The sequence below is a fragment of the Eschrichtius robustus genome, chromosome X, assembly GCF_028021215.1.
Source record: "Eschrichtius robustus isolate mEscRob2 chromosome X, mEscRob2.pri, whole genome shotgun sequence".
Taxonomy (NCBI): Eukaryota; Metazoa; Chordata; class Mammalia; order Artiodactyla; family Eschrichtiidae; genus Eschrichtius; species Eschrichtius robustus.
In genome coordinates, this window is record NC_090845.1 from 14,681,503 (window position 1) to 14,691,281 (window position 9,779).

Below are 9,779 nucleotides of genomic sequence, written 5' to 3' on the forward strand. Positions count from 1 at the left end.
AAAAGGTATGTCATTATTTTTGTTATTTTCACTAAGCTTGTATTTTTAAGATTCATCACATTGCTATACATACATCTAACTCAGGTTTCTGATCATTGCATAGTACTCCATTGAGTGCATCTACCAATTTACCTATGCACTTTCCCTGTAATGGACACCCAGGTCGCTGTCAATTCCCAACAAGGCAAAACACCAGCAGTGCACATCCTTGTCCATATTGCCTTATGGACCTTGTGAGACTACCTTTGTTGCACAGACCCAGAAGTGGAAATCTTGGATCATAAGCTATATGTATACTTGATTGTCTACATTAGTACCAAATTAATTTCCAGTCTATATTCCTACCTGCAATGCATGAAAATTCCTATACTTCCACCTTTCTGCCAATAATTTATAGTTTTGCCAGATGAGAAATACAAGTTTCTATACCATTGTAGACTTTTTAATGATGGCCATTCTGACTGGTGTGAGGTGGTACCTCATTGTAGGTTTTTGTTTTTTTAAAAAAATATTTATTTATTTATTTAGTTTTGGCTGCGCTGGGTCTTCGTTGCTGCGCGCGGGCTTTCTCTAGTTGTGGCAAGCGGGGGCTACTCTTCATTGCGGTGCTCAGGCTTCTCATTGCAGTGGCTTCTGTTGTTGCGGAGCCTGGGCTCTAGGTGCGAGACTTCAGTAGTTGCAGCACTTTGGGCTCAATAGTTGTGGCTCGTGGGTTCTGGAGCACGGGCTCAGTAGTTCTGGTGCACTCGGTTAGTGGCTCCGCGGCATGTGGGATCTTCCTGTACCAGGGCTCGAACCCGTGTCCCCTGCATTGGCAGGCGGATTCTTAACCACTGCGCTACCAGGGAAGCCCTCATTGTAGTTTTGATTTGCATTTCTCTAATGATTAGCAGTGTTGAGCATCTTTTCATGTCTGGCTCTGTCTCTTAATAACTGTGTGATCTTAAGTAAGTTACTTGCTTCTCTGTGCCTCACTTCCTCATCCATAAGTTACCAATAATAGTGCCTATATGTTAATATGACTATAAAGCACTTAGAATAGTGCCTAGTAAGCATTAGACATGTGTTTGTTAAATTAAAAATTGACAGTTGGTGGTTGTCAGGCCTTGGCATTGTGTCCAGTGTTGGGAAGTAGAAGACACAGGAGCTCCTATCTCAGAGATCATCTCAGAGCCCCAAAGCCCTGGTTTCAAGATAGGCAAACAGCTTGGCCAAACTGCTCCCCCCTTCTTCAAACTGGCCAAAATGTGACCACTGGGTCATTTGATGACATTCTTCTTGTGGAGCCTGGTAATGGCTGAAATCCAACGCCAATCAGATGACGATTAAGGTCATTCTGTGGAGTATTCTCTCTCCTAAAATTTAAAACTAGAATTATTATGCAGATGAGGAAGTTTTTAACCCTGAGAAGTGAAGTAACTTACTTAGGACATGGCAGCACGATAGAGAAAAGCCTAGATTTCCTTGAACAGACTGTTAGTAGAAATACGGATATTAAAGGGTGCTGGTGGGGGCTCAGAAGGATTAAGGACAATTACAGAGAAATCCTAAATCACCTTAGAGAAAGCCTAAATACCATGGAGAAACTTAGTAGAAATCTGGACTGGGAGGCCATGAGGAATGGATGGGAGTCATGGGGGCCACCAGAGGGCGGATTGTGCTGAGTAGAATTTTGGCCCCAAGGATCTTAGCCCTCTGGTATTACTCCTGTAGTTATGTTACATGGTAAAGCGGACTTTGCTGATGTAATTATGGTTGCTAATCAGCTGACTTTTTTTTTTAACTTTTTTTTTGGGGGGGTTTATTTATTTATGGCTGTGTTGGGTCTTCGTTTCTGTGCGAGGGCTTCCTCTAGTTGCAGCAAGTGGGGGCCACTCTTCATCGCGGTGCGCGGGCCTCTCACTGTCGCGGTCTCTCCTGTTGCGGAGCACAGGCTCCAGACGCGCAGGCTCAGTAGTTGTGGCTCACGGGCCTAGTTGCTCTGCGGCATGTGGGATCTTCCCAGACCAGGGCTTGAACCCATGTCCCCTGCATTGGCAGGCGGATTCTCAACCACTGCGCCACCCGGGAAGCCCCAACTAATCAGCTGACTTTAGAGTAGGGGAATTATCCAACAGGCCCAATATGGTCACATAAGCTCTTAAATGCAGAAGAGGAAGGCAGAAGAGATGCAACAGAAGAGGAGGACAGAGAGATGTGAAGCATGAGAAGGACTTGCAGGTGGAAGGGGCAATGTGATGAGGAATGCAGGCGGCCAAAGAAATTGAGAGAGGCTTCTAGCCGACAGCCAGCAAGGAAACAAGGACCTCAGCCCTGTAGTCACAGGGAACTGATTCTGCCAACACCTTGAATGTGCATGGAAGCAGATTCGTCCCCAGAGCCTCCAGAAAGGAATACAGCCCTGCCAACACCTTGATTTTGTTTTTGAGAAACTCTAAGCAGGACTCACTTGAGCCATGCTGTACCCAGATGTCTGATCTCCAGAAGTGTAATATAATAAACTTATGTTGTTTGAAAACACTAAATTTGTCAGAATTTGTTACAGCAATGATAGGAAACTAATACAAAGTCCTTATTCTACCAAGAATTTCCTGGGTTTGGAGTAGGAAGGGATAGGGGAGAGGCCAAAACATAAAAAGCCCTTTCTGACCTCTCCCAGCAATCATAGTTTTTATGAGACTGTCTTGAAAAGTTTAAAAAAAGGTCATAGAGGTACAGTGGGTTCTTCTAGTGGGTTTCTAGAGGAGATTCTGTTCCTATCTACGTCAGTCCTGCAGGGTTATTATTTACTCTCCAGTTCATGAGCCTGGCCACGAAAGCAGCATTTCTTAGCACAGTTATAAATAGATGCTTTAACAATGACGTTAGGAAAGTGAGCATCAGATAGCTGGACTGTGTGGGGTGGGAGTTAGGAGTCCCTGGAGACTCCCACGTCTTCCAGAGGAGGACCCTAGGGCCAAGTACTGGCTCCTGGGCCCCAGATGTCCACAACACAGAACAGAAAGAGCAAGAGATCTGGGATCAGAAGGCCTGGGCCGGAGGTTCGATGATCACTTCCGGGCTGTGGCTGTGTGACATTCACTTCTCCTAACTTCTCCTTGGCTTCCTATCATAAAGTGGAGACGAGAAGACCCACCTTAAGGAACTGTAGCCCCAATTAAATAACATGATGCACGTGGAAGCATTTTGTCAGCTGTACAGCATCCCATAAGTCACGGTTGGGATTTGTGACAACTGTGATACTGAGACAAAACTTAAGTCAACAGACATCAGTTGAGTTCTTCATACAAAACGTCTTGGAGAGTACAAAAGAGACCCTGCCATGGCTCCTGCTGATGGCAGATGTGGCTGCCGACATGGGACCCCCCCAAGAGCCGTCTCTCCAGTATCCCAGAGGATCGCTACCTTCTTCATGGCTCCAGTGTGGGACAGAGGCAGGAAGTGGAAAGCTGCCTCCTACCTCTTTTCCACTTCCACCCAAGGTGGTTTTCTTGGGAGGGCTGGGGGAAGCTGAGGTAGTACTACGTTGAGGGATTTGTGGCATTTTGATTTCTGAGTGATTTTTCAGGTAAAAACCATTTCTCCAGGAGCATGGTATGAGGAGCTCTGCACCTGTGCATGCGTGTACACGTATAGTGGTGGGACTGGGAAGAGGCCCCCACAGCGTATACGGAAACACTGAAATTAACTGACGTGAGACTGGGACTAAAAAGAGAGAGAGCCATTCTGTTGAAGGTCAGGTTCCTCCTGATTGGGGAATCTCAAGTGCCTGTGGACTGCAGATATGATCTGGACGTGATGCACCTGTGTTCTGTCCTACCTTGGTCTCTTTTTCTGGGAGGGCTAGAATGGTTAGGTTCTGTAAGTGGTTACGTTCACAGGGCTTGACTTTTATAACAGCAGGAATGGTACATGTCTGCTTTCTGCAGGTAAATAGAAAAGGAGTGTTTTTAAAAGCTGAGTTGCCAGAAAATGATTATGGGAGTATCTGGAATCATTCAGGGAAATTTCCAGAAGCCTGACAGCTTCCAGGCAGCAAATATAAAGAAAAGAGAAAAAAATGAAAGCATTTGGCAAATATCCCATCCCTAGGACGTCTTAATAGTGGAATTTATTATCTTACAAAATAAAAAGTCCTAAGCAAGAGTGGTTTTGTGGCAGATCAATTAAATGGCTTGACAGCCTATCCAGAACTCAGGTTCCTTCCATCTTTTTGCTCTGCCATCTTTAGAAGGTTGTAATTCCTCAGACTTGTCTCTTCCTGACCACAGGGTGGCTTTACCAGTCCCAGCCACTTTATTCTTAACAATAAGGTGGGAAAAGCTATTTTCTCTCATGTGTCTATTACTTTTTAGATTTTAAAAAATTGACATAAAGTTCACATAACATAAAATTCACCATTTTAAAGTGAAGAATTCAGTGGCAGTACGTTCACAGTGTTCTCCAACCACCACCTTTATCTAGTTACAAAACATTCTCGTCACCCCAAAAGGAAACCCCATACTTTAAATGGGGTTTAATTGAGCAGTCATAGCCCATTCCCCCTCCCCCCAACCCCAGGCAACCACTACGCTGCTTTCTGCCTCTGTGGATTTGCCTATTCTGGACATTTCATGTAGATGGAATCATACAGTATGTGACCTTTCTTTCACTTAACACAATGTTTTCAAGGTTCATCTGTACTGTAGCATGTATCAGGACTTCGTTCTTTTTTATGGCTGAGTAATATTCCATTGTATGGGTAGACCACAATTTGTTTATCTAGTCATTCATTGATGGGCATTTGGGTTGTTTCCATATTTTGCATATTATCAATACTGCTGATATGAATTATTTGTGAATGAGTTTTTGTGTGGACAAGTATTTGTATTTGGTGGCAGGGGGGTACATGCTTAGGAGTAGAGTTGCTAGGTCATGATAATTCTGTTTCACTTTTTGAGGGCCTGCCAAACGGTTTTCCACAGCAACTGTACCATTTTCATTCCCTCCGGCAGTGTATGAGGGTTTCAGTTTCTCCACAACCTTACCAACACTTATTTACCCTGTTTTTTGGGAAAGCCTAGTGCATATAAAGTGGTACCTCATTGTGGTTTTGATTTACATCTCCCTAATAACTAATTATATTGAGCATCTTTTTTAGAGGTTTGTTGGCCATTTCATTTGCCTATTTTAAAGCTTCCCTCCAGAACTCACATGATGCTCACATTTTATTTCTCTGGGCCAAGAAGAGATTCTTCCCCCTTTCCTGTATGTTATTTGTGGAGCGTTCATATCTGGTGCCCCTGACACGGTTGCAGGTGTAAAGTAAATGCCGGCTGAATGGATAGACACACAAAAAGCCACTGCCCACCCGTCTCTCCTGTTATTCTTTCCTGATAGAAGCCCAGTTTGGTTCAGGTAATGGGTAGCCATGTGATTCACGGGAGGCTAAAGCATTGAGACACTGGTTGGCTCAGTATATAAACACTCCAATGATGAACTCAGGGAGGAAGAATGAAGTCAATAACAGGGCTGGTTTAGCTTTACATTCTTAAAATAAAAAAGTACTGTCATACCTTTTGACCTAATAATTGTACTTTGAAGCATATATCATAAGCAGATAACCAAAATGAGAGAAAAAGTGGCATGGAGATAATCATAGTCTAAGAAGCGAACTTTTTATAATCCCATCCCCCTTGCCAATGATTGGTTTAGGGTGGACATACGGCCAGTCCGTCCAGTGGGATGTCAAGACAGGTCTGCTAGGGAGACTTCTTGGAAAGGTTTCCTCACAAGTCAAAAACAGACACTTTTGAATGTTAGTGTGTGAGGATGTGATGGTTGTAACTGCTTCAGACACCTTGCGACCATGAAGAGACAAACCTGAGGACAAACCCAACATGCTAAGGACGGTGAACAAGAAGATGGGAAGGATGCTGATGGAATCATTGAGCCATTAATTAGCCTTCTCTGAAACCACGCTACCTTTGAACTTCTCATGTGAGACAAGAAGTCTCCCTACGTTTAAGCTAGTTTGACTCGCAGTCAAAAGCTTCCTGAGACACACAGTATGAACTGGATGGCTCTTGTCTCTCCAGTTTTCATCCAGAAATTGAAAGCTTAGAATATAATAGCTGGCCTCCTGATTTCCAGCCAAGTTTTCACTTGTTCAAATAAGTGTCTAGATGTGGTGGCTTTGTGATGCGTCGACTTGGCTAAAAGCTGGTACTACATTTCTCAGAGTTCCCTTCCTTGTATGTTTCTAGTTAGAGTTGGTCACAGGAGACATTTGCAGGAGGTTTGCAAAGGGGAAGTGAAGCAGTTGCCGTGTTCGCTTTCAGAAGCTCAGCATGGGTCAGGCCCTGTTAACAGTGAGTGCACATTTTCCTGGATCTCCTGCTCTGGTTTCCAGAGCAGCAGTCAGGCTCACAATTCAGTTACCACGGGATCTCTTTCCTCAGCTTCTCCAGGTCCTGGGTCAGATGTCAGTGTGGCTTCCTGGCAAGAGCACCAGCTTCTCCTGCTCGTCACCCAAAGCAGCGTGGCTGGAGGCTTGGAGATCAATGCAAGTTCCAGTTTGTTCCTTGCCAGTTCCAGTGGCCCCTATTCTCTCCTACCTCATACCTACCTGACCCCAGGCTCTGTACCAGACACAGAAGAAGCAACCAAATCGAGACCATTTCACCTCTTCCCGTAATTGCTCAAGGTCAAATCCCTATAATAAATTCCTACTCTGCGTCACTCCTCATGGTTCTGTTTCTCTGACTGAACCCTGTCTGATACACAGAGCCAAGTTTTCCTGATCCCAGGTTTTAACTTTAGCTTTTACATCCTATTCGTAGCAGTGAAAGAAGTTTAAACGAATGGAGGTAAGCTCTCTAATATAGACTCAGTTATTCTTGCTGGCTTAAAAGAAGACAAGAAATCGTGGTTTCATCATGGCATAGGATCGCATCTCTAGATTGGATATGGATGGTGGGCCACTGGTTTGCACCCACTGATCTGGGTGTTTTAGAATCCATCCATCACTTCTCTAGGTATTTATGAGTATTCAGATGACGTGCTGAATTTATCCATTTTATGTGAATTTGGGGGTTTATTGCCCAAGAAAGGATATACTCCTCAGTCTCCATCCTTACTGTATTAATTATCTATCTCCATCAAAATGCTGTGTAACAAATCACTGTGAAACTCAGTGGCTTAAAATATTAACTAAAAATTTAATGTGTCTGAGGGTTGGTGATTTAAGCTGGGCTCAGCTGGGCAGTATCTCTGGTCTTGCCTGGGCTCACTCACATTATCTGGCGATTGGCTGACTGTCAGCTGGTCCATGATGGCCTTGGCTAAAATGAGTGAGGTTACTCGGCTCTGCTCCACACATCTCTTATCTACCAGCAGGCCATCCTGCGCATTTTCTCATGGTGTTGGCAGAATGCAGGAGCGAGCCAGTCCAATCATGGAAGCTCTTTTCAAGCCTCTGCTTGTGTCTTGTTCATCTCTATCTGGTTGTCCTAAAGTAAGCCACATGGCTGAGCCCCAAGGCACAGCAGAACACTGCAAAGTTACTTTGCAAAGAGAATACTGATACAGGGAAGGGTAAAGAATTGGGGCAATTTTTGCAGTCTATCACAATTACCAACATTCTCCCCTCAGAGGTGTTAAGTAACCATGTCAGCTGCTGCCATTTCCAGAACCATTTCATTTCCAGTATCTAGATTTCTCAAGGCTTGTAATTGCCATGTTAATGCGTGATGCAAATTGTTCACTGTCAAAACCACTGTGTTCAAGCCTTGAGCTCAGCACCCCCTCTCATTAGGATAAGTAATCACCTTAAAAAGCTGCAGTTTTGTGCAATGAGCTTGCTTTCGTCTTTTCTTCTCAGGTATCTTATGAAAACAAATGAGTAAGGGATCACAGAAACAAAAACTCCAGGGGTGAAGAGTTGCTGACAAATAGACAAATATATACTGTTAGGCTGAGAATAAACTGAGTGATGGCCAACATTGCCTGAGTTCTCCGTCAGAAATGGTGAGGAGCAAATCAACTCTAAGTCAGCTGCATATATTATTGCTTATTTTTAATCACACTGGTTTTATAGACAGTAATTATAAACATATTATAGGCTGAAAAAAACCACAAATTTGGGGCTTCCCTGGTGGCGCAGTGGTTAAGAATCTGCCTGCCAATGCAGGGGGCACAGGTTCGAGTCCTGGTCCGGGAAGATCCCACATGCCGTGGAGCAACTAAGCCCATGCGCCACAACTACTGAGCCTGTGCTCTAGAGCCTGCGAGCCACAACTACTGAGCCCGCGTGACACAACTACTGAAGCCCGCGCGCCTGGAGCCCGTGCTCCGCAACAAGAGAAGCCACCACAATGAGAAGCCCGTGCACCGCAATGGAGAGTAGATCCCCGCGTGCCACAGCAAGAGAAAGCCCGTGCGCAGCAACGAAGACACAACACAGCCAAAAATAAAAATAAATAAAATAAGTAAATAAATTTTAAAAACCCAAAAGTTTTAGGTTCTTTTTTCTTTTTCTTTTTTACCCCAAACTGATGAATTACAACTTATTTTTTACACTTAAAGGTGACGAAAAACCATTTCTAATCCTATTAAAGTCCAACACAACATCTCAGATGAAAAATATGGTAACCATATTTACTCATTAAATACTGTTTTTTTAAAACACAACTTGGAAACAGCCAGCACGCATGTTTAATCTCAGTGCAATGGATTCAAAACCAACTATACATATTACATGCATCAAGGCTAGATTGCAAATTATCATAGTCATGTCATAATCTTCTTCACATTTTCTTTTCAATGTGTTTGATGATTCATTGGCAGTATTTGTGATGACACCATGTTAGTTGTAATGAAAATGATTTTGAACCTAATTTCATGAAGGAGTAATTAGAACATTCTGAACTACTGATGTTGCAGGAATTGATGCTTTTACAGCTGGAGATTTTGAAGTGGGCATCTGTACTGTAAACCTTTGAGGTTCACTGGAGTCCCTACTTTAGTTGACACAGATGTGGTTTGTTGGGTTGGTGGGCCAAGTGGGGGAGTACTTGGTCTGCTAGTAACTGAACCAACACTTAACTGCAGAACTGTTATTCTTCCCGCAGAAGTAGGTACTTTTTGTGGTAAAGACTTACTTAAATCTATAATTTGGAGCAGTCAAACAATATCTATCAGGTGGCAGTCTAGGGCCTGAATATAGCTTCATCAATGGCAAAGGGATTTGATTTCTTTGCCTTGCAATATCTAATAAAAAATCTCTCGTGGGGAGGAGAGGTAAAAGACTGGTCAGCACGACACTGGATTGCCAGTCGCACATCATCTGCATCAACAGTAGCTTTCTTAGCATGAGGTGAATAAATTTTTGCATCATATAGAATTGTGGTTACATATCGGAAGGCAAACTCCAACATCTGATTTATAACTCTTGGCTCATATTCTGTAATCCCCATATCCTTTAGGATTTGTGCCATCATCTGTGTATCTTTTGGCATGCTCTTGGGAGAAGCCATCTTGCCAGACTCCATGATATACGGTGGTCAGACTTCTCGAACTAAATCACCCACAGTAACATATTTCAGTCCTGATCTTGATGGAAGTTCTTTGCCTAGTGCGGTTTTCCCAATCCCTGTTGTACCGGTGAGCAGGATGTTCCGAAGCAACATGGTCCTCACTGCGCTTGCTCAGGACGCCTCTGCACATGCACCCTGCACGTGACAGGGAGGGACCAAATTTTAGGCTCTTGAAGTTCTTGGTAGCTTTTCTATTCAAGAGGA

General features: G+C 43.7%; 1 pseudogene; it reads right to left on the reverse strand.

Annotated features, from left to right (window-relative positions):
• Positions 1-8,714: 8,714 nt before the first annotated feature.
• On the reverse strand, positions 8,715-9,530 carry LOC137756230 (transcription initiation factor TFIID subunit 9-like; annotated as a pseudogene).
• Between the last annotated feature and the right edge of the window lie 249 nt (positions 9,531-9,779).